Source organism: Pleurodeles waltl, chromosome 3_1 (genome assembly GCF_031143425.1).
Source record: "Pleurodeles waltl isolate 20211129_DDA chromosome 3_1, aPleWal1.hap1.20221129, whole genome shotgun sequence".
Taxonomy (NCBI): domain Eukaryota; kingdom Metazoa; phylum Chordata; class Amphibia; order Caudata; family Salamandridae; genus Pleurodeles; species Pleurodeles waltl.
The window spans coordinates 882,886,110-882,912,006 of NC_090440.1; the positions used below are offsets into that span (position 1 = coordinate 882,886,110).

The 25,897-nt window shown below is 47.0% G+C and overlaps 1 long non-coding RNA gene across 1 annotated transcript in view; it reads left to right on the plus strand.

Moving 5' to 3' along the window:
* LOC138284741 (uncharacterized) overlaps nt 1-25,897 on the plus strand; it is a 229,526-nt gene that overhangs the window by 202,313 nt on the left and 1,316 nt on the right. The gene's annotated exons all lie outside the window — the stretch shown is intronic.

The following is a 25,897-nucleotide window of genomic DNA, read 5'->3' on the forward strand; positions in this document are numbered from 1 at the left end:
GAAGACATTTCAATGTCTTATATCAGCAACACGATTAAATCATGGATTAAAACATTAAAGCCTTTCAAAACAAAAAATGAAATAACATTAAAACATTAAGGGCCTGATTTAGATATTGGTGTAGGGGTTACTCCATCACAACGGTGAAGGACATCTCATCTCCCGAAATCTAAAACCCATAGGATATATTGGGATTTAGATTTCGGCAGACGGGATATCCGTTACCGTTGTGATAGAATAACCCCTCTGCCAATACCAAACTCAGCCCCTTAGTAGATTTTTGGGAGCCAGGGAAAAATTAATTTTACACCGTATGGGCCAAATACTTTCAGGGAACTTAGCAACGGAAAAAACAATTGCAGGTGACATATCTGATCTATAAATCCTTAGGGCTACTTTATATTGCCGGGCACCGAACAATCGGCATAAGGAGACAATCCAGCATTTTCGCTGCTTAAGGCATGTAGAGCAGAAAAACAATATACGAAAATCAGTTTCTTCACCCCCCCCTCCCGCCTCAGGCTGGACAGGTCTTTCTGCACCCCACTCCACCATTCCATTTGGTAGTGAACGTGGCAAGTTTAAGAGTGCCCAACCTATATTTTATGTAAAGGGACTTTGTGTGGGGAGGCTCTATCTCATCCATAAACACCTCAAAAGAGGGTAATGGCTTAAACTCTAAGAAACGTTTGGTTAAGTGACCCAGGGCTGACCGTTTGAACATTCTTCCCTCCTCCTGCTCCCAAAAGATAGACCTCAGTTTTTTCTGCAGTCGGTGTAATTGTATTTGGATCAAACTAAAATTCTTGAAGGCCTAGTGAATAAAGCAATTGTTTCAGATGCTTCAGCCATAGTAGTGTCTCCCCTCCTTGCTGCCTCACCAAAACATCTTTCAGGCCCTTCCTATAGTGTACTAGTTCAGGAGTGTGGCAAAGTTGCAGCCAAAATCAAATTGTTTTGAGGCAGGCTAAGAGGGCTATGGACTGGAATCCCAGATCTTGTCCACAAACTAGCAGGGTGCTGTGGAGGAGGTTGAGTGACATTCTAATAAATGTATTTTTTGTGACTTATAGGGTTGGTATAGCCCCATTATTCAGCGTCATATGCAGCAACAGCTTTTGCCCTCCAAACTTCAAGAAAGGGTGAGATAGGATGAAAAGAAGTCTTACTAGCAAACTTCAAAACAGGGGCTGCCTGTGGTTCAGTACCAGAGTGCTTTTTGTAACCTGATTTGTCCAGGTATTTGAGCAAGATAAGTAGATACTAAGGTAATCAAAATGTAATATTCTCTCTAGTACCTCCCCATCTAGATAGATTGACCCTCTAAAACCTCTATGAGTGTGGATGGCCACACACTTTGTTTTACTTACATTAATTTTCAGACCATAGCCATGGCAACATTTGTTGAATTTATCCAAGAGGTTTAAAGGACTTTTGGGCTTTTGAATACTAGCAAGGTATCATCAAGAAACAACAAAGCCAAAACCTTACATTGTCACAGTCCATTCGATAATCAGTGCATTTGTTTATAAACAACAGGAACAACGTAGGGGCAAGTACACAGCCTTGCCTAAAGCCATTGTCTGTCCAGATGGGGCTGGTGATTTACCCATTTGGGCCCCAGTGGACCTGTGCACAGCTATCACAATGGACAATGACATCAAGAAGGGGACCCGGGAGCCTGAACACTCAGAGTACTCCAAAGTTTATCTCTGGGGACCATGTCGAATGCCTCTTTTAGAACAACAAAAGCAGCATAAAGACTTCTCCCCTTTAGGTCAATTTTCTTCCATCTGATTAATTGACACCTGAATACCTGGTCCACAGTGCTAGTTTTTGTGTGGAATTCTGCTTGGAACTGGGTCAATATTTTATTTTCTGTACTCCAAGCCATAAGGCAATCAGGCATTAATTTACAAAATATTTTTTGGGTGGAGTCTATCAAACTAAGTGGCCGGTAGTTCTCCTTTGGTGCCTTTTTGTGGATGGAAATAACTTCAACACCTTTCCAAGATTTGTGTTATTAGCTCCAGCCGTTAGTGCATTTGCCACATAAGTTAGGTAAGGAGCCCAAATTTCCAGTTTGGAAATACAGAGATCTACCAGAACACGGTCCAGCTCAGGGGCTTTACTGGCACTCTGTGACTTAATGTCAAGTTTGATTGCAGCCACTGTAAAGAACCCATCAACTTTGGAGATTTCGGACTTTTTAGAGGTTAAACAAGATGCAGCAGCCATTAGAGGGGCGATGCTTGGCAGGGACTTCAGAAAAAAAAACAAGAAGATCTACTATACAGTGATTCAAAATGGTCGTGCAGTCCTGCTTTGTTATGGCAGTTTCTGGCTGCATCCTTGATGCTGTAGCACCATGGGAGATCACATGACAAAAAGCTGACTGGTTTCCAGAGTTCACATCTGCCAAAATATCACACAAAATATCAGTGTCCCAAGTAGTTTTGACAAGCCTTTGTGCTAATTTATAGGAGGCACAAGAAGACTGTATTTCAGGTTGGAGACTTCCCTTGGGCCCTGGGGCATCATTAAGGTGTTTCTTTGATAGCCGACAATCCCTGTTGAACCAAGTAGGGTCTTGTTTCGGAAGGGAACTCTTTGAAATTGAAGGTTTCATAAAAAAACGCATATTCATTTCTTGGAACCACTTTAAGTGGACATCCGTAAAAGACTTAGGATCTTGCTCCTACTTGGCAATTCGTGGTTGCCCCAATAGAGGTCAGACCTTGGTATAGTTTAGCATATGCATCCTTATCTTTCACTAACCTTTCCCATCTAACCTTCCTACAGTTGTTGCTAACTACTGTATTACCACAAGTAGTCGCAACATCTTGCCAGTCCCAACTAAAAGAAGCAAGGGGGAATGGTAGCACTAAAATTTAGGGAGAGATTCCATATCAGTAATCATTTCCCTAGATTGACGTCCCATGAAAATATAAGCTATACAGCTTCAGTAAGAGTTCCTTCTAAAGGTGGGCCATCTCTCTATGTCCGATTTAGTTCTGCCACTGCAAGCTCTCAATTGGCAGCTCAAACAAAGATCCGTCGATTGCAAGGCTACTCTGGATAAAGTTGTTGAACTGAGGCCAGAGATTTGGGGAATACCCTAGTATTGGTCCTCTTCATCTGCAATTTCCTTCAACAATGTTGAGGGTTCAAAACACACGCTGAAGTCCCTGGCCACAATCACAGCTACCTTCCCCCTAGGCTTTGTAAAAATAACATTTCTCAAGAGATAAAAAAACAGGGACTGTCCTGCAAAATACATTTAAGAAAAAAAGCTTTGCATCTTCCCCAAGGATATCTTGAGACCTAAAATATCAGAAGAATCAACTGGTAGTTGTTTTACGTGGCAGTCCAACACAATTTTAAGCCGAATGTAAACGCCACCTGAAGGTCTGACAGCCTTAGACTTGAAAGCTGGCACATGATATGTCTTGCGGTCTTATATATGGGAAGAATAAATCTCCCAGGTTTCCTGGAAAAAGAATATGTCAAGCATGTCAATAAACACCACCCAGTCATGCTGGGCGAGCTTATTTTCTAGCCCAGCTACTTTCCACAAAACCAGCAAAAGGTAATTTCTTATCGTAGGATTGGTCTGGGTTTCTATATGTTTTGGTGGAATAAGAAGAATGTTCTGCCATGAGCTCATATGGATACTTGTAGAAGGAACATGCATTTCTATGTTAAGGGAATTAATTGGATCACATAGAACCACCTCAGAAGGGGTTGGGGCATTACTAGTAGGAGTCATAGTAGGAACTTGCATACTTTTTATTGGAAAAGAAGAGGTTTTATGCCAGGGGTTCAAATGAGTATCAGCAAAACCATCATGTATTTCTATAATGGAGGGGTATATGGGGACACCCTGGGCCACCACAAAGCCATTATCAGAACTGGTAGTGACAGTTTGTTCAGAGGAAAGCTTTCGGGAAACGCTGGGGAGCCCAATCAGTCTCTACAGGAGAGGGGAGATTATTCTTGAGTTTGCTCAGCTTTCTGTGCTAATGGTAATCTAGATTTCAACTGCATCTGGGAGTACGTAGGAATAAGGAATCACACCTGCAAGGATAGCAAGCCATCAACAATCGCAGGGTGAGAAAACTGAAGTCTGATGCATTCAGTGTTGTCTGTATGGGATAGCCGAAGTGCTCTGACTATGGGACTGATATAGATGTTGGCAGTAATAGATCCGCCACTACTTTTTCGTTGGAAGCCCTGTCCGCCTGCTAGGTGGTCCTCCCGTCCAATTTAGATGTTGGCGGTCCCATATACTTTAACCCGCTGGAGTCCTGCCGACTCCGCCAAGGATTCCCATCCACCGTGACAGTGCCATAGAAAATTGTGGCTGGCGGCGGGACCCCCAACCACACTTACCGCCGTGCAGATTTGCATGTGCCTTACCACCAAGCAAAATGTGTCAGTCTGACCTCCACTTCTAAGTTGGCAGATTGTCAGTAAAGGGTGTGAAACCTCACCTTTTTTCCCGATTCTACTTCTGTTTCCATCTGGACACGGCTGGACAATACCCTCTGTCTCTGCTGCCACTGGACTGCGGAGAAAGCGCAACCCCCCATTGCAGGAGTCAAAGGTAGGGAACCCACACTGGCTGTGTAAGTTGTGTGATCACTGCACATGAACCATGGCAGACATATACATTTTAAAGTAGTTTTAAAAAATTACTGTAACATATATGCGTGGGGAAAATGAGTGGGTCAGACCCGAATAGGGCCACACTGGTACACAACACATATCGCACACATACACAACTGTTATTTTGGTGTCAATATTCATTGCCAAATGAATGCTGGCACTACAATGCCAGTATAATCATACTTGTCAACTGTGTCCATGTGTCCACATTGCAAGGGGAACTGTATCTGTCATGTTTTGATTCAGGTTGTGTGTGTGACTCAGTACATATTGGTGTGTGTGCAATGCAATTGGCTGGGTGATGTAGAGGGAGCTCGAGTGGATGATATGGCTGTGTTTTTTTTTAAAATCTGTTTATTAACCTCTTAAGTGCGGGCGTCGGCCACTGGCCGACGCCCACACACCCTCCCTGGTGCGGGTCACGGCCAGTGGCCGACACCAGGAAGGGCATTAATAAATCCTCGGGTGCGTCGCACCCGAGGATTTTATTTTTTTTTTCCCCCCCCCCAGGAGACACGGAAGCTACCGTGTCTCCCCCCGCCCCCCACCCGCCCCTTTGTGATGTCAGCGCGCCGCGAGGCGTGCTGACGTTGCAAAGGTGTTTTCCCCCATGAAAGCAGGAAGCAGCCTTGCGGCCGCTTCCTGCTTGCATGGGGAAAACGGCCTTTTACACTTTCAGGAAGGCCTCGTAAGAAAGGGGAGACACTCCCCTTTCTTACGAGGCCTTCCTGAAAGTGTTTCCTGGCCCCCGGTCGCAGCTGTGCTGCGATCGGGGCCAGGAAACACTTTCAGGTTTCCTGGCTCCCCCGATCGCAGCACAGCTGCGATCGGGGGGTCAGGAAACATTTTGAAAAGACCTCGTAAGAAAGGGGAGACTCTCCCCTTTCTTACGAGGCCTTCTGAAACTGTTTCTGGCCCCCGATCGCAGCACAGCTGCAGGAAACCCCACTAGACACCAGGGATTTCACTTTCGGGGGCCAGGAAACACTTTCAGGAAGGCCTCGTAAGAAAGGGGAGACACTCCCCTTTCTTACGAGGCCTTCCTGAAAGTGTTTCCTGGACCCCGGTCGCAGCTGTCCTGCGATCGGGGGCCAGGAAACACTTTCAGGTTTCCTGGCTCCCCCGATCGCAGCACAGCTGCGATCGGGGGGTCAGGAAACATTTTGAAAAGGCCTCGTAAGAAAGGGGAGAGTCTCCCCTTTCTTACGAGGCCTTCTGAAACGGTTTCCTGGCCCCCGATCGCAGCACAGCTGCGATCGGGGGCCAGGAAACCCCACTAGACACCAGGAATTTCACTTTTGGGGGGCGGCCCCCCCCGGAAAACGGGCCGCCCCCCCCCCCCCCGGCATAATTTTCATCAAAAAAAAAAAAGGTAGGTGCCCCCTGGGGGGGGGGCGCGATTGCGCCCCCCCCCCAGGGGATTTTTTTTTTTCCCAAAAAAAAATAATGAAATGACAGGGGGTCGCCCGTGGGCAGGGTGACCCCCTGTGGGGGCAATTTTTTTTTTAGATGTTGTAGGGTTTCCCTGGGGGCCATTTTGGCCCCCAAGGAAACCATACAACAACAAAAAAAAAATATATGTATATATCTATATATATATATCTATGTAGATAGATATATCTAGGTACATGGATATATCTATAGATATATCTATGTAGATATATATTTATATATATATATATATATATATAGGTAGATCTGTATCAAAGAGATTTATAAAGCGCGCTACTCACCTGTGAGGGTCTCAAGGCGCTGGGGGGGGGGGACGGGGGGAGGGAAAGGGGCTAGGAGGTTCACTGTTCAAAAAGCCAGGTTTTGAGGCCCTTCCTGAAAAGAAGTAGGTTTTGGGTCTTGCGAATGTGGGTTGTGAGTGCGTTCCATGTTTTGGGTGCAATGTAGGAGAAGGATCTGCCCCCGGTGGTGGTGTGTTTGATGCGGGGGACAGAGGCGAGAGAGAGGTCAGCTGAACGGACGTTTCGTGTGGGGGTGTGGAAGGAGACTCTCGTTGAGGTAGGCAGGGCCTGTGTTGTGGAGTGATTTGTGTGTGAGGATGAGGATCTTGAAGGTGATCCTTTTGTCAATGGGGAGCCAGTGGAGGGATTTGAGGTGTGGAGAGATGTGTTCGTGTCGGTGGAGGTCGAGGATGAGTCGTGCTGCTGAGTTCTGGATGCGTGTAGTTTGCACTTGAGTTTTAGAGTGGTGCCGGCGTAGAGGGCGTTTCTGTAATCAAGCCTGCTGCTGATGAGTGCGTGAGTGACAGTTTTTCTGGTCTCTGTGGGGATCCATTTGAATGTTTTTCAGTATACGGAGTTTGTTGAAGCATGAGGAGGTAAGAGCGTTGATTTGTTGGGTCATAGAGAGGGAGGAGTCTAGGATGATGCTGAGGTTGCGTGTGTAGTTGGCGGGGGTGGGTGCAGGGCCTAGTGTGGTGGGCCACCATGGGGGGTCCCAGGTTTTTTTGGTGAGGGCCAAAGAGGATTATTTCGGTTTTGCTTGAGTTGAGTTTCAGGTGGTTGGCTGTCATATATACATCACTTTTGTCAATATGTGTGTGGTTTCCCTGGGGGGAAAAGGGTCCGACTTGTCTAGTGGCAGTTTTAGTGCCATAAAGAAGCGCAGAAGGTTTATATGCCTACTGCAAAGAGCACATCTGTATTTTATGTAAATAGCTGAGTACATTAGTAAAGTCTATGGAGAGATGAAGGGCACTTTTGCTGGGTGGTAATGAGGGAATCCGAGGAGGAGGGAGTGGGAGCACCAATAATGATTGTTGGACTGGGCGCAGGAGGTGCTAAAGACTGTGACGAATGGTATGTGACAAGGTGTTTTTTGAGTGTCTTGAAAGTACGTGCTGATTGAGGGAAGAAGCGCAGGTAAGGTGGCCTCTACTGTTGCACGTATCTCACACACACCATTGATTTTGTGACTGTCTACGTAGGCTAGTGTTTTAGAGCAACAGTTTAGCCAATAGCAGAGATGGCATCTTGATGGATGACTGCTGCCTGCACTCGGGTTATAGAGGACCGCTCTGACATAGGATCAGAGACTGAGACATCAGATACTGAGACAGCATCTGAGGGATAGGACAATGGCGCAGACTCTGGGAGTGATTTTTCAGTCAGAGGAGTCCCATTCGAAAACTCCTCTTCCAGTACATTATGAGGGAGGTGATGAGGACAGTCCTGCTGTCCCTTCGCAAGCTGTTCGTGCAACTGGGTAATAGTGGGTTAGGCCAACCCAGAGAGCAGGTGAATGCGGCGGCAAGCAGAGAGAGAGTGCTCTCTTGGGAGCTCACCAATTTAGTTCAGCCCCAAATTCCACCACCCAAATCATATTGTGGAGACATCAAAATTGTCTATGGCAAAACAAACTGGTTTTGTAAGGCAGGCACCTGTGTTTTTGGTCCTGGATTCGGCGGCCATATAGAGAAACACACTAAACCCAAACATTTCTGGAAACTAGACATTCGGGGGAGTCCACAGAGGTGTGACTTGTGTGGATTCCCCAAAGTTTTCTTACCCAGAATACCCTGCAAAGCTGAAATGTTGAAAAAAAACTCTATTTTTCTCGCATTTCTGTCACACAAACTACAGGAATATGCTGGGATCCACAACATTCCTACCACCCAGTGACTCCTCACCTGTCCTGATAAAAACACTACCCCACTTGAGTGCCTACACCTAGTGCCTGTGTCAGGAATGGATCACCCCAGGGTCAACAGCTGCCTCACGTAAGGACCAACATTGACCGTTGTGTGATCTATTCCTGTTGCAGGCACCAGGCCTAACCACACAAGTGAGGTATCATATTTATCGGGAGACTTCGGGGAACGCTGGGTGGAAGGAAATTTGTGGCTCCTCTCAGATTCCAGAACTTTCTGTCACCGAAATGTGAGGAAAACGTGGTATTTTAGCCACATTTTGAGGTTTGCAAAGGATTCTGGGTAACAGAACCTGGTCCGAGCCCCACAAGTCACCTCATCTTGGATTCCCCTAGGTTTCTAGTTTTAAAAAATGTGCTGGTTTGCTAGGTTTCCCCAGGTGCCGGCTGAGCTAGAGGCCAAAATCCACAGGTAGGCACTGTTTTCTATGAAAAAATGTGATGTGTCCACGTTCTGTTTTGGGGCATTTCCTGTCGCGGGCGCTAGGCCTACCCACACAAGTGAGGTATCATTTTTATCGGGAGACTTGGGAGAACGCCGGGTGGAAGGAAATTTGTGGCTCCTCTCAGATTCCAGAACTTTCTGTCACCGAAATGTGAGGAAAACTTGTTTTTTTAGCCACTTTTTGAGGTTTGCAAAGGATTCTGGGTAACAGAACCTGGTCCGAGCCCCGCGAGTCACCCCTCCTTGGATTGCCCTAGGTCTCTAGTTTTCAGAAATGCACAGGTTTGGTAGGTTTCCCTAGGTGCCGGCTGAGCTAGAGGCCAAAATCTACAGGTAGGCACTTCTCAAAAAACACCTCTGTTTTCTTCCAAAAATTTGGATGTGTCCACGTTGCGCTTTGGGGCGTTTCCTGTCGCGGGCGCTAGGCCTACCCACACAAGTGAGGTATCATTTTTATCGGGAGACTTGGGGGAACGCCAGGTGGAAGGAAATTTGTGGCTCCTCTCAGATTCCAGAACTTTCTGTCACCGAAATGTGAGGAAAACTTGTTTTTTTAGCCACTTTTTGAGGTTTGCAAAGGATTCTGGGTAACAGAACCTGGTGCGAGCCCCGCAAGTCACCCCTCCTTGGATTCCCCTAGGTCTCTAGTTTTCAGAAATGCACAGGTTTGGTAGGTTTCCCTATGTGCCGGCTGAGCTAGAGGCCAAAATCTACAGGTAGGCACTTTGGAAAAAACAGCTGTGTTTTCTATAAAAAAAATAGGATGTGTCCATGTTGTGTTTTGGGGCATTTCCTGTCGCGGGCACTAGGCCTACCCACACAAGTGAGGTATCATTTTTATCGGGAGACTTGGGGGAACGCCGGGTGGAAGAAAATTTGTGGCTCCTCTCAGATTCCAGAACTTTCTGTCACCGAAATGGGAGGAAAACTTGTTTTTTAGCCACTTTTTGAGGTTTACAAAGGATTCTGGGTAACAGAACCTGGTCCGAGCCCCGCGAGTCACCCCTCCTTGGATTGGCCTAGGTCTCTAGTTTTCAGAAATGCACAGGTTTGGTAGGTTTCCCTAGGTGCCGGCTGAGCTAGAGGCCAAAATCTACAGGTAGGCACTTCTCAAAAAACACCTCTGTTTTCTTCCAAAAATTTGGATGTGTCCACGTTGTGCTTTGGGGCGTTTCCTGTCGCGGGCGCTAGGCCTACCCACACAAGTGAGGTATCATTTTTATCGGGAGACTTGGGGGAACACCGGGTGGAAGGAAATTTGTGGCTCCTCTCAGATTCCAGAACTTTCTGTCACCGAAATGTGAGGAAAACTTGTTTTTTTAGCCACTTTTTGAGGTTTGCAAAGGATTCTGGGTAACAGAACCTGGTCCGAGCCCCGCAAGTCACCCCTCCTTGGATTGCCCTAGGTCTCTAGTTTTCAGAAATGTACAGGTTTGGTAGGGTTCCCTAGGTGCCGGCTGAGCTAGAGGCCAAAATCTACAGGTAGGCACTTCTCAAAAAACACCTCTGTTTTCTTCCAAAAATTTGGATGTGTCCACGTTGCGCTTTGGGGCGTTTCCTGTCGCGGGCGCTAGGCCTACCCACACAAGTGAGGTATCATTTTTATCGGGAGACTTGGGGGAACGCCAGGTGGAAGGAAATTTGTGGCTCCTCTCAGATTCCAGAACTTTCTGTCACCGAAATGTGAGGAAAACTTGTTTTTTTAGCCACTTTTTGAGGCTTGCAAAGGATTCTGGGTAACAGAACCTGGTCCGAGCCCCGCAAGTCACCCCTCCTTGGATTCCCCTAGGTCTCTAGTTTTCAGAAATGCACAGGTTTGGTAGGTTTCCCTATGTGCCGGCTGAGCTAGAGGCCAAAATCTACAGGTAGGCACTTTGGAAAAAACAGCTGTGTTTTCTATAAAAAAAATAGGATGTGTCCATGTTGTGTTTTGGGGCATTTCCTGTCGCGGGCACTAGGCCTACCCACACAAGTGAGGTATCATTTTTATCGGGAGACTTGGGGGAACACAGAATAGCAAAACAAGTGTTATTGCCCCTTATCTTTCTCTACATTTTTTCCTTCCAAATATAAGAGAGTGTGTAAAAAAGACGTCTATTTGAGAAATGCCCTGCAATTCACATGCTAGTATGGGCACCTCGGAATTCAGCGATGTGCAAATAACCACTGCTCCTCAAAACCTTATCTTGATCCCATTTTGGAAATGCAAAGGTTTTCTTGATACCTCTTTTTCACTCTTCATATTTCAGCAAATGAATTGCTGTATACCCAGTATAGAATGAAAACCAACTGCAGGGTGCAGCTCATTTATTGGCTCTGGGTACCTAGGGTTCTTGATGAACCTACAAGCCCTTTATATCCCCGCAACCAGAAGAGTCCAGCAGACAAAACGGTATATTGCTTTCAGAAATCTGACATCGCAGGAAAAAGTTACAGAGTAAAACATAAAGAAAAATGGCTGTTGTTTTCAGTTCAATTTCAATATTTTTTTATTTCAGCTGTTATTTTCTGTAGGAAAACCTTGTAGGATCTACACAAATGACCCCTTGCTGAATTCAGAATTTTGTCTAGTTTTCAGAAATGTTTAGCATTCCGGGATCCAGAATTGGTTTCACACCCATTCCTGTCACTAACTGGAAGGAGGCTGAAAGCACCAAATATAGTAGAAATGGGGTATGTCCCAGTAAAATGCCAAATTTGTGTTGAAAAATTTGGTTTTCTGATTCAAGTCTGCCCGTTCCTGAAAGGTGGGAAGATAGTGATTTCAGCACCAGAAACCCTTTGTTGATGGCATTTTCAGGGAAAAACACACAAGCCTTCTTCGGCAGCCCTTTTTTCCCATTTTTTTGGAAAAAACTAAATTTTCACTGTATTTTGGCTATTTTCTTGGTCTCCTCCAGGGGAAACCACCAACTTTGGGTACCATTAGAATCCCTAGGATGTTGGAAAAAAAGGACGCAAATTTGGCGTGGTTAGCTTATGTGGACAAAAAGTTATGAAGCCCTAAGCGCGAACTACCCCAAATAGCCAAAAAAAGGGCTCAGCACTGGGGGGGGAAAGGCACAGCAGCTAAGGGGTTAAACACAAACTGCACACATCAATACAGTAGCTGTATGTTGTTTTGCATTACATTTACACAATTATATAATTTTGTTTTCCACAGCATTGCCACTTCAAGAGGGTCAAAGAGAAAGGGGGGGAAAGGGGGATTGGTAGAGAGCGGAGATAACAAAAGGGAAAACTTTAACAACTTAACTTAATAATGTGAGAGAGTTAAGGGCGTTGTAAAAGGAGAATGCAGTGGTATTTAACATACGAGCTGTTATGAGGGCTGATTGCAGCTTACGGGGATTGACCGGATGCTAACGATGTCCGTTACTGATGTGGTACTCACTTCAGGAGTGTTAAGGATGTTCGTGGTGTTGACAGGTTCAGGGGCAGGACTATTTAACTTGTTGTGATTGTGTATTACAGGCTTATATGAGCGTGTGAGAAGTCATTAGGCGCAGATTAGAAATATCTACCGCAGGAGAAGAAGAATAGTAGTGATGAATGTATTTAAGAGCAAACCAAGGTTGCTGCTGTGCGGCCCTTGCTTCAACAGCGTCAGCTCAGGCTGTGGAATGCAATGGGACGATATCTGTTCATGGGGGATACATGTCATCTCTGGCCTCCATTGCAACCACAAATGTGTCCCATGTCTCCAGGCCAGCTAGATTAAGACCTCTATGTTGTAGCGAGCGAAGTGTCTGGGCTTCAGCCTGAGAGCGGCTGCATAACTCTCGTAGCCATGACGCGTAAGAAGGAGCATGCGGAGCTTTCCAATGTGTTGCTATCAGGCGTTTATGCACCACGAAAGCCAGGTCGATAAACCTGTGCGTGTGTTTGTCTGCTTTAGTGCGATGCCTTATGCCGAGTAAGCAGGAATCAGGGGTGGGTACGAGGGTGTGGGATGAGATCTCTGCTGTAACCTCCGTCACGCGTTGCCAGGCCAGGTTTATGGTTTGGCATTCCCAAACCATATGGTAGAAATCAGCTGCTGGTGTAGCGCATCTAGGGCATGTTGGAGTTGTGTGGGGGTAGATTTTCTGGATGCGAGCTGGTGATAAGTATGATTGGTGAAGGTAATTAAATTGAGTGTAACGTAGGCAAGGATTACGGGACACTGATTTGATTGTTGTGAGAGCAGTGATCCAAGTCTCCTGTGATAGTGGGGTAGGGAGGACAGCGTCCCAGCGCGCCTTTACATTTGGTAATGTTGTGCTTATTCCTTCTAGCAATGCTTTATATAATGTGGTAATAATACACTTTGAGTTGCCAATAGTTAATATAATAGTAAGCAGCGAGGATTCGGGAGGTTCCGAGTCTACTACGCCCCAGATCTTATTAAGCAATAGTCTTATAGCGTTAAATGTTAGGAAGGCCCCCTTTTGCATAGTGCCTGCGGTTACCAGTTCAGGGAAAGTACGCAGCACGGAGCAGGAGTATAAGTCACCCAATTGGAGCATGTTCAATCCGCGTGTATCGTGGTGTATTGACAGTTTTTGAGTGTCCGGGAGTTGGAGTAGTGGAAGCAGAAGCGAATAGGGGAAAAATGTGGACTTGGTTTGGACATATCTACGCCAGCAGAATCGAGCTGCCTCTAGTAATATTAGTCTTGGGGACGTATGGGGGGTACTATTTAGTAACAAGAGTAGCAGCCTCTGTGATGGTATGTGTGTCTGTAGCATCCTGCTTTCAGGCGTCGGGGTGTCGCATAGCCAGGTAGACAGCCATGATAATTGGGCGGCTGCGTAATATCTTTCGAAATTAGGCATTCCCAATCCACCCTTCTCCTGCGGATGTTGCGTTGTTGACAGCGCCACTCTGTGTCTGTCTTTACCCCAGAGTAAGTCCGTTAGCATTGATTGCAGCTTATTAAAAAAGGAACGCGGTAAACACAGCGGGAGAGCTGTAAAATAATATAGAAACCTTGGAAGGATAAGCATTTTGGCTATTGCCACACGGCCCATTGGAGATAGGGGGAGTGAGCTCCAGAAGGGAATTGAGCCGCGAACGGAACCTAGGATTCTATCTATGTTTCCTTCTTTTAGATCCATGATAGAGTGATAAATTTGCACGCCCAGGTATTTAAAGGTTGTATGTCACCAGGGCAGTTTGTATTGTGGTAGCGACATATGGTGAGCTACCAGGGACGGAGAAATGGGGAATATGCTTGATTTGGACCAGTTGACATATAGCCCGGATGCGACAGCAAAGGAGTCCAGCAACTGCAGGGCCTCAGCCATGTGGGCTGAATGGTCTCGCAGGTATATTAAAGTGTCGTCTGCGTACATAGAAACGACGTGGTGAGTGTTAGCCTCCGGTATACCCCATATGTGTGCGTGGCTCCGCAGTTTGATCGCTAGTGGCTCCATAGCAATAGCGAACAGCAATGGAGATAAAGGACAGCCCTGTCTGGTGCCTCTGCCTATTGGGAATGCTTCAGAAATAACTTGTCCATTTTTAACTCGGGCAATGGGCCTAGAGTAGAGCGTCCTAATCCAGTTAATGAAACCGACACCAAAGCCGAACGCTTTAAGAGTGTGTAGCAAATAGTTCCAACTAAGTGTGTCGAATGCTTTTTCTATATCTAAGGATAAGGCGACTGCTACCGAGTTTGTATTACTATGTATTATGTGTAGCAGTCTTCTAATGTTCAGAAAAGTACTTCTGCCAGGGATAAAGCCTGATTGAACATGGTGTATCAGAGTCGGTAAATAAGGGAGGAGGCGATTTGCGAGAATTTTACCTAATAGTTTGCAGTCTGTGTTCAGCAAGGAGAGCGGCCTGTATGATTTAACATCTAGAGGGTCGCGGCCTGGTTTTGGGAGGACAACTATCAGTGCTTCGCACATTGAGTCCGGCAATTGCAATTTATGGTGTGCTTCGTTAAATACTTCTATTAGTGGATGTAATAATAGGGAAGCATGGGACTTATAGTATTCTATCGGTAAACCGTCTGAGCCAGGTGTTTTATTGCATGCTATTTGTGATAATGCAAGGCGCACCTCTTCAATAGTAACGGGGCCATCTAGAGTGGCGGTATTATCAAGGATAAGTTGATTTTGGGGGACCAGGCTTAGTGTGTTAATAATATGTTGCTCTGGAGGTGGTGAAGGGGGCGTATATAGGCTCCGATAATATGTGGAGAAGGCATCATTTATACCTTCTTGGGTATTAACGATTGTGTCAGGATTTAGGCGTATTGCACCAATGGGTGTTGGTTGTGATGGTTGCCGAGTTAGCCAAGCTAACAATCTACCAGATCTATCACCTTCGGCGTGTTGTCTGGTCCTATAGTGTCTGTAATCATGCTTACACAGTCTGTTGTCTGTCTCCTTATGGGAAGCCCTAAGCAGATGTAGTGTTGCCAATGCAGGTTCGCTGTTATCATTTGCATTTTCTGCGTTGCGAAGCTTTAACTCTAAGTCTTGTAGTTCCTTAATGAGTACCTTTCTGACCCCCACCGTGGCCGATAATCACTGACCCCTTATCACCACTTTGTGAGCGTCCCATTCTATGGCACGGGAAGAGGTTGTATTTTTGTTTGATAGAAAGTAATCGGTTAAGCTTTTGGAAATATCTTTTTGAAAAGGTGGGTCTAGAAGGGCTTCTGGTTGCATACGCCATGTTGATATCCGAGTTTGTTTGTGTCCCCATCTCAATGTTAGGCATAGTGGGTTGTGATTTGATATTGTGCGTGCTAAATATTCCGATGAGCATATTTTATAATTGACGGTAGCGGATACAAAGAATAAGTCTATCCTAGTATGTAGTCTATGGACTGGGGAGAAGTAAGAATATTCGCGCTGAGTAGGGTGATGCACCCTCCATATATCACTTATTCCGTTATTTAATGCCCAGTGTGCTAGGGATTCTGAAGCACGCTTGGCGGGAGCTGCATTAAGTGGGGGGAATGAGCGATCCATATGAGTGTCAAGGACACTATTAAAGTCGCCACCCCATATACTCTCCAATGTAGGGTCGCTTAAGTTGCCTGGATTGAGCGTGGATAAAAAGTTGCGCTGGTTCGAGTTTGGGGAGTATAGTGCAACCAACGCCAACGGAGACCCGTGTAGGACACCTTCAAGTATTACATATCTATCGTTTGGATCGCATTGCGCGCGGGAGGACGTGAACGGGACACTTGGTGCTATCCAGATTGCTACTCCACGAGCAAAGGATGAAGTAGTGGTAGCGTATAATTGCCCCTTCCATTTTGTATGTGTGGTGTCCAGGATAGGTTTAGTGAAATGTGTCTCCTGTAGGAATGCTATGTGTATCTGATGTCTTGTAAGAAAGGCGTGAACCCTTTGACGTTTCCGATGATTTACCATACCCTTAACGTTCCAAGTGAGTATTTTGTATTTTAGGGTTCCCAGGTGTCTGTGAGTGGCCATAGTAGTATTGTGTGTATTATATGAACGGGGTTGTACCCAACTGACAACCCGGTATTGACATTATTATGGGACTCAGTCGCTGTAGCTGGCCGACATTCAAGAAACAAGCTGCGAGCAGTATTTTTGTTGCTGCAGTCAGCAACCCTTGTATGTTTGTCGCTGTTTTTATATTCCACCCTTCTACTATAGCTACGTGCTCCTAATATAAAGGTGCATGCTAAAACAATATACATCAAATGAACTAATAACATATAAAAAACAATACCGGAAAAATCCAGTATGGGGTGATTGTCCATATGGAGCAGGGGGGTGCCAGTTGGCATCGGTGCAAAGGTATTGTTTTGTTTTACCCAGCCCGGGTTTCGCATATTTTAAGGGGCGAAACGCGGCGGGCGGGGGGCACCTGTTGAGCGCTAGACAACGTGTAGGAGCCTTATAAAAGTTGCAATGAAACTTTTTAGGCTTCAAGTGATCTGGGTTGAATGTTCTTCAGATGTCGTCTGCTGTGCGTGGTGTGAGAAGAGGGCCACATGTGGACTCAGCTGAGTCAGAGTTTAGGACTTGTTCCTGTTCGATTTCGGTTTGCGAAGGCGAAGCGGAGGAGGGAGCATTGACAAAACTGGATGTTGTGCGGAGGAGCCGAGAGCGCTCAGATTTTGCCTGCTCGGGTGAGGGTCTGGCTTCTTGTCTCCTGCGTTGCTTACGGTGCCTCGTTGAGAAAGATCTATTGTCGATTTGAGTGCTTGCATCTGACGGGTCGGCTAGGCCTTTGGCGTGTAGCCAGGTCCAAGCGTCTTCCGTGGTGAAGAAGAAGGAGCGGGATTCAACCTGTACCCGAAGTCTGGCAGGGAACATCAGTGCATATTTGATATCATGTCTGCGAAGGCATGCCTTAACACTGTAGAAGGAGTTACGTTTTTTTTGTACTTCTGCCGTAAAGTCCGGGTAAGCTGTTATCGTGGCATTTTCGTAGCACACTGGGCCTGATTTGCGGAATAACTGGAGGATTAAGTCTCTGTCTCGGTAGTTAAGGAGTCTTATTATGAGGGGGCGGGGTTGCGAGCCCGGTGCTGGGGGTTTGCCTGGAATTCTGTGTGCTCTTTCAACTGAGAAGAACTTCGGGATATTATTTTTGAGGATTGTGTCTATTAGCCATTGCTCGATAAACAGCTCTGTGCTTAAGCCCTCAGCGCGTTCGGGAAAACCGACCAGGCGTATGTTGTTGCGACGAGATCTGCCTTCTGCATCTTCAGTTCTGCGCTTTAAGGAATCAACTTCTGTTGATAATTGCGATAGCTGTAGTTGCAGGTCTGCCGTGGTGCCTGGTAAAGGCGCCATATCTTTTTCGAGTTCGGATACTCTGTCTGCTAGTGCGTGTTGTTCGGTGCGGAGGATATTGAGGTCCTCTGTTACCGAGCCTATTTTGGCTTCCAAGGTGGTCTTAGTGTCTAGGATGGCTTGCAGGATTTTTTCGAATTGTGAAGTGTGTGATTGTAAAGTTAGTTCCAGCTTCTGTAATGTTGATTGCGCATTGGCGTGCGCTTCCGGATGGGTTGTTGTAGTTTGATCCATTTTGGTGAGGGGGGCCCGAGTGGTTTTTGGCTTTACCATTTGAGAGTTGTGACAGTGGCTATGGATGTAGTGTCGCAGTCGGGCCCGCAGCGGCTAAAGCTTATCCAATCAAGTATTGTGGTAAGCCGGACGACTGGGGCAGGCGACTGGCAATTTAGCGAGAAAGGAGCAGCCGGAGGGGGCTGACTATCTGTTTAAAGAGACTGCAGTTGGTGGAGTCGGCCGAGTCCAGATAGCGCGTAAAGAGGAGGCGTGGGTATGGCGTTTCCCTATCAAGTGGAGGCATTACTTGTGCTGAGCATTTGGGATTCGTTGAAAGAAATGTTTAACTTGTTACGGGACTGCAAGCTGGAGGGTTTCTTCAGGGAGCTTTTCTTATATTTTGGTTTACGCTTCTTGTAGTCCAAAGGATGTGTTCACAGTTCATACTGACCCTGTTACTACCCACTTGCGCCTGTTACATTGTCTTTGCCAGTGCTAACACACTTGGTGCCCTAGAGGGGGCATAGTGGGGCTTGAGGTGTTGTACTTGTTTAAGTGACGCCAGTCAGTATCCCCGATATGCAGCGCGTTTGAGGGGAATGCTTGTGCAGTTTGGTTAAGTTTGCTGGCTGGTATACTGTTACTGAGCTATAGGAAATTTGTCTCCCTAAGGTCAAAGGTACTTAAAATGGCGGCGGTCGATCCTTCAATTGCACAATTATGCCCTTTATTTATTTATTTATTTATTTATTTATTTATTTTTTCCCTTCCTCCGGCCGCCTCGCGCGCCGCTAATAACATCCAAATTAAGTTGCAGCTGACACAGATATGAAGCCTAATTTCAAGGCGGGACTCGGGCGACTGAGCTAGTATACGCGCGCTCCGGCGCCGTGTTCCACGAGCAAGGACGCCTGCGGGAGGGACTCGGCCGGCCCTGTGCGCGCAGAGCGGCTCCTTTTCTAGCCAGCTGGCAGCTTCGGCGCGCACGACGGGGACGCGGCGGCAAGCCCTTACCTCCGATACGTAGCGGCTGAAAACGAATGCCGGTTCCGGTGAGCGCGGCTCACAAGCGGTTGGGCTGAGCTGCCCGCGAGGCTAGCGCCGAGCGCGGCGGTGTGCTTTCTTTGGGTCGCAGCTCCGAGATTAGAGCTTCTCCGATGTCGCAAGCTTAGGCGTTGGTGCAGAACCTCGGGGACCCTCGAACAGCTTCCTCACCCTGCCCCCAGGGAGGGCTAAGTAATTGATATCAGGATGATTGTACGGGCTGGGCGACGGAGCTGCGGTTTATGCTGCTGCTCCGATCGCCATCTTGGCCACGCCCCGTGATATGGCTGTGTTAATATGTGTGCCACTTGCGTATGGCATTGATGTTGTTGTGTATGTTGTGCATTGTTTTGTGTTGCTGACTGCAACATTCAGGGAGTGTTGTTGTGTGGTGGTCATTGTCGTGATGTGTGTAGTTGTGTTTGTATAGATGAATGCATAGTTGTGTTGGTTTTTGTGATTCTGTCGTGTGTGGGTGTGTAATGAGGCCAATGCATGGACTCACTATATTTATCCCTCATTCTTTAGTACGCTAGAAATCATAATATCTTTGCCTTCCATTGTTGTATATTGTTCATTTTTTCTTTTTGGGCCGTTGTTTGAAACATACTGTAATTTCATTTGCTGTACATTCACTTTCCTGGGATTCTGTCTGTACATTCTCCAACTGCTCAGTGGGAACAAGTGCCAGGTGTTGTTTTCTCTCTGTCCGGCAATCGTTCTCAGGCTTCTATAGACATAACTCAGTAGTTTTTTACTGTCTGAAGCTAACGTTATAAATTATGTTATGTAGTATTCATTTTTAGAGACAATGATTCTTGCAGACTTGATATGCCCTCTGGGGCATACAGCCTGTGTCAACTGTGTTTACACTTCCCTATGAGGACCACTTGACTAGGTAAACAGAGGTATGGGGTTCTCCACTCCCAGAGATCGTAAATAATAATATTAGCCTTTCTACGCATATAATTACAGGGTAGGCACAGGCCATCAGATTTGCATTATGCTGGCACTATTTGTGTGTTTTCTAACTGCTATTCTGATTTTTATAATTGTTGTCAGTGCTGTAATTGCATCTAATTTGCTTCATAATAGATTACGTTCATTGCAATAAATATATTGCATACTTTGATTGTGTATTTTTTACTGTTGCTATCAATCATTCAATCAGGATTAATGAAAGCAAGGCTAATCATCCAATAGGGCATCCAGGTGCCTGCAGGTCCCGGAGGCTTATTCAAACAGCCAGATCTTGAGGGCCATTTGGAATTCTGAAAGTGAGGTGATGGTTCATAGGTGCATGGGAGGCTGTTCATGGTTTTTGCTGTGATGTGAGAGAAGGAAGCTCCTCCACTTCTGCTTCAGTAGATGCGGGGAGTATAGGCAAGTGAAAGGGAGGCAGAGTGTAGTCTTCTTGAAGGTTGGTGGACCTTCAGGCCTGGTTAATGTACGTAGGCCCTTGGTTGTGTAGAGCCTTGTGAGCATGGGTCAGCAGCTTCAAGTGGCATCTTTTCTGTATGGGGAGCCGGTGGAGTTGCCTGAGGTTGGCTGTGATGTGGGTTCATCGGAGAAGGCCAAGGATAAGTCTGGCTGTGGAGTTCTGTATGATCTGAAGTCTCTGTAGGAGTTGTGTGGTGATTCCTACGTAGAGGGTGTTGTGAAGTCCAATTGGCTGGTGATGAGAGCCTGTGTCATGGTGCGTCTCATGTGTAGGGGTAGCCACTTGAAGATCTTATGCAGCATGCACAAAGTGAGGAAGCAGACGGGGAGAGAGTGTTGAGCTGTGATTTCATGGTGAGCTGGTTGTCAATGATGATTTCTAGGTTTCTGACATGGTCGGAGGGAGTGGGTGCTGGTCCTAGGACTGATGGCCACCAGGATTCATTCCATGTGCTGCTGCTATTGCTAAAGATTTGTACTTCCATCTTGTCTGTGTGCAGCTAAGTCAGTTGTTCTTCATCCAGTCAGCAACGCTTGTCATGCATTTGTGGAAGCTGGTTCGGGTGGTGGAGGGGATGTCGGTGAGTGAGAGGATGTGTTGGGTGTCACCTGCATAGGAAATTATGTTGAGACCGTGGGATCTGACGATGTTGGCCAGCAGGATCATTTATGCGTTGAAGAGCGTGGTGCTGATGGATGAACCCTGGGGAACACTGCAGGTGATCTCCTTGGGTACAGAGGCGAAAGTTGGGTGGTGGGTCCTCTAGGTTCTTCCGATGAGGTAGGAGGTGATCCATCTGACTGTGTCCCCTTGGATGCCAATGTGGTGAAGTCTTTAGATCAGCATGTGGTGGATCCAGTGTTGAAGGCTGTCAAAAGGTCAAGGAGGATCAAAGCTGCTGTTTCTCCTCGGTCAAGGAGGGTTTGAATATCATCGGTGGCTGCAATAAGGACAATTTCATTACTGTGATTGCTGCAGAAGCCAGATTGGGAGGCATCGGGTAGCTGGTTTTGCTCCAGGTACCTCATGAGTTGCTTGTTGATTATCTATTACAGTACCTTTACTGGGAATGGGAGCATGTAGATTGGCTGGTAGTTTTGGGGTTTGTTGCAGTCAGCCGATTGTTTTTGAGTAGTGGTCTGACTTTGGCATGTTTCCAGGCATCAGGAAATGTTGGGGTGGTGATAGAGGTATTGAGCAGGGTGGCGAGTGCCTGGCCGATCCTTTGGTTTCCAAGGTTGAAGATGTGGTGTGGGCATGGGTCTGTGGGAGCTCCCAAGTGGATGGATTTCATGGTGGAGGTGATATCCTGGGTGGAGATGGTGGCATATCTATCGAGGAAGTCTGTAGGTGTGGGTTGGGGTTTGAAGTTTCTGCATATGGTTGCAATATTGTGATGGAAGAAGTGGGCGAGGTTATCACACAGCTCCTGTGAAGGTGTGATGTTGTTTTCACTGGCAGCTGGGTTAGAGAATTCCTTAATGATGTTGAAAAGTTGCATGGTGTTGTTGGCACTGGTTTCAATGCATGTAGCAAGGGCTGTCTTCTTTTTGCCATTAGCAGGAGGTGGTAGTAGTTGAGGGAGGTCTTGAAGGCTGCTCTGTCAGAGGCATTCTTTCTGGTGTGCCATCTCCTTTCTGGCTGTTTGCTGTCTCATTTTGCTGTTCTGAGTTCTTGATTGTACCAGCTGGCCTTTTTGGAGGATTTTCCCTGGTTGTTGCTCTTGATGGGGACAATGCTGTCAGCACAATTGATGATCCAGGAGTTGAAGTTTTTCCACTCTGTTTGAGGTTGGTGGCAGTAGCGGGATTGAGGTGCTAAAGGTGTCTGCCCAGCTGGCCTCTGAGATTTTCTTCCACTTCCGGTGGGGGGCACTGGCCATGTTGTGGGTTGAGGTGTGGGGGCTGGAGACACCGAAGTGGACAATGGAGTGATCGGTCCATGTGAGTTCAATCAACCAATAAATTATTTCTAGAATGCGCTGCTCACCCATAGGGTCTCATGGTGCTATTAGGTATGTCCTCAGGGTTCAGTTGAAGAGCTAGGTCTTGAGGGCCTTCCTGAATTGAGGTAGTGTTGCGACTGTCTGAGGTGGAGCGGTAAGGAGTTCCAACCTTTAGCTGCCAGGTAAGTGAAAAATCTTCCTCCAGCCAAGAACTTCTTTATGCGAGGTACGCAAGCAAGCCACTGCTGGGATGAGCATAGAGGTCTGGAAGGGGAGTACCAGGTGAGGCGGTGGTTGGGGTAGTTGGGTCCAATGTTGTGGAGGGCTCTGTAGGCGTGTACGAGGAGTTTGAAGTTGATCCCCTTCTTGACAGTGAGCTGGTGCAGGTCTCTCAGGTGTCTTCTGATGTGTTCTCGGTGGGGGATGTCCAGGACGAATCTGCCGGCGGTGTTCTGGATTTGTTGCAGCTTGCTCAGGCATAGAGAGCATTGCTGTAACCAGGTCTGCTTGTGATCAGCCTGTGTGTCACGGTCTGTGAGCAGTCAGTTGGTATCCACCTGATGATCTTCTGTAGGAGTCAGAGGGTGTGGAAGCGGTGGATGCAACTGAGTTGACCTGTCTGGTCATGGTGAGGGCTGAGTCGAGGATGACACTGAGGTTTTGTGCATGGTCTGTGGGAGTGGGTGGGCTGCCGAGTGTTGAGGGCCACTAGGAGTCATCCCAGGCTGAGGGGGGAGGTCACAGGTCATGTCGGAGTTGAGGCAGCTCTCCTTCATCCAGGTAGTGACTGCTTCCATCCCGTTTTTGAAATTCTTCTTGGTTGTTGAGGGGTTTTCAGACATGGAGATGATCAGCTGGATGTCATCAGCATAGGAGACGATGTTCATACCGCAGTTCGTGACGTTTGGGGCGAGCGTGGTCATGTAGATGTTGAACAGTGTTGGGCTAAATGAGGATCCTTAGGATACTCCAATTGATTTCAGAAGGTTCTGACGGGTGTGGTGGGGGCCTGACATTCTGTGTTCTGCCTGTCAGGGAGGAGTGTATCAATTGAAGGGCCTTACCGTGGATGCCTGCTGTGTGGAGTCTGGCGCATAGGGTGCGATGTGTGGTTTTTGTTCAGGTGGTGTCTGTGGCGTGTTCAGGGTGGGGCTGGTCGAAGGGGTGGTGTGTGTGCTGTGGCAGGGGAAGGGGCAGTGGGTGCAGGTGAAAGGTTCTAATGTGGAGTATGTGTCAGCGTGATGGCAGTGTTTGCTACAGCATCTGGGGTTCAGGGTGTAGAGATCAGCGAAGATGCATCTTTGGGTGGAAAGAGGACCAGCGGTCATGGCACTGGGCATGGTCCAGGAGCGGATGGGTGCAGATGGTCTTGCCTTTGGTGCGCCAGTGGTGTGCCCGCTGAGTGCATCCTTGCGCGGTCACGCTGCGGATGGCATTAAGTAGGTCCTGAGGTAGATGGGGCATCTGTTGGCAGGATGAATGGTGAGTGGAAAACCCAGTTGGAAAAAACCCAGCGGGAAAACCCAGGCAACTGCGGTGTCACTGGATCAGTCTGGAACAAGCAGGAACTGGAAGCCACAGGCAAGTGGCAGGCTAGATGTCCACTAGGTATGACTGAGATAACGTATGAAAAGGACTGACCTGTTTTCCCCTCCTCCCTGAGAAAGGGGGCTAGAGTGTTGTGCCTTTAGGGCTGCCACAATTACTTGTCACTCTGTAAGGCTTGGAGGGCAAGTATGGCCCTGTTAGCTAGTCAGGTATTTTTTCATGACAGTACTGATTTGGCAGAAGTGGCACAGCCCCTGCATTCTGACATTCTGTTGTCCCAAGGCACAGTTCTGTGAAAGCAGACTCCCTCCAATAGGTGTTGTCTGTGTGTTGTGTCATGGACGTACATCAATGCGTGTTTGCAGCATGTAGGTGTTGTGTTGTGGTGGAATGGCAATGGATAATGGTGTGTATATGGTGTGTTGTGTTGTGTGTTCCAGGGGGACACAAACAACAAAGGTACAGTGTGTGTGTGTGTGTGTGTGTGTGTGTTTGTGTGTGTGTGTGTGTGTATGTGACTTACCTATATTCCATTGCCCAATGTTAATTGAGTCCAGCGATGTCCTCCCTCTGTCGGAAAACCGCCGCTAGTACACCTCCTACAGGACTGTATACGGTGGGAGGAATACCGTCGACTTGAGGGTCTTCTCAGGTCCGTTGTCATGGCCGTTTGGCGGCAACACCGCCAAATTCGAAATCAGGCCCTGTGTCTGAGTGGATTACAGTATTACATTTCCAAACATCCCTGATCCAATGGATTGCTTTATTTTTCAGGGAGGCCTCATCTTCTTTAACAAATGGTGGTAACTTGTGGATGCCAGTCATGTAAACAGTCGTAATGTGGGAGTAAACATTGTTGTTGAAACTTATCGGTGTGTGGATTGCTAAAGATAATATTTTTTTGGGGGGGGGATTCTCCCTCAACAGCTGACCATGGGGGAAAAGGATTTGGGGCCAGATGTATCAAGCCTTTTTGCATTCGCAGACGGTGCAAATGCCCATTTGCGAATGCAAAAATGTGTTTTACAATGTATGAAAGGCATTCGCAGTGGGAAAATAAGAAATCGCAAAAATAGCGATTTTTTGTGAATGAGACACAAATTTGCGTGTCGCAAACAGCGTATCGCAAATAGCGATATGATTTTCCGAATCGCTTTTTGCGAAATGCTAATTGCGATACAAAATAGCGATTCGCAGATAGCGATCTCCTAAATCGTGCCACTATTTGCGAGATGCAGAATGCAACACGCAAAAACAGAATTGCAATGCGATGTAGCAAAAATCCGCAAATAGCGAATATTTGCAGAATTGCCGTTTGCACATGCAATTTACCACGAATTGAAACCAGGTGGTAACCAGGTGCAACCTATATAAAGAGTCCCAGAGTGCCTCAGCCCCTCTTCCACAATTGCTGCACTCTACGTCATGGTGAGGAGAATGAGGATCTTGGCAGGTCTGAGGAGAGGGAGGAGGAGACAGGAGCGCATTTTCAGAGTGTGCATTACCCTTTTTGAGCAGACTGAGGAGGACATTTATGATAAGTATAGGTTAAGCTCAGCCATGATACTTGACCTTGTAGCGGAGCTACAACCCATGCTGCAGCGCACAACACACAGGACCAATAGCATATCCACACATGTGCAGGTATTATGCTTCCTGCACCTACTAGCCTCAGGGAGCTATCAAGGGGTCATAGCAGCAGCTGGAGGGGTATCACAGAGTGCCCTCTCTAGATTTTTCAACGCATTTCTCAATTCCATGCTGAGCAGAATACAACTGTACATAAGATTCCCCAACACCCCACAGGCATTACAACAAACTAAAGTTAATTTTTACCAGATAGCACAGTTCCCACATGTCCTAGGTGCCATTGATGGGACACATGTAGCAATCTGTCCACCATCGGCCACCGAGTATGTGTATCGCAATCATAAAAACCATAATTCTATGAAAATACAGGTGATATGCAATGCTTCCTACATCATTACCCATCTCGTGGCCAGATACCCAGGGAGCACGCATGACTCCTACATCTTTTGCCACAGCGGGATACACACAAGACTGCTGGCTGGGGAGTTTGGGGAAGGATATCTACTAAGTAATTTGATAGTTCTTAATAATGCATTGATGTAAGCATGATGTCAGACAGC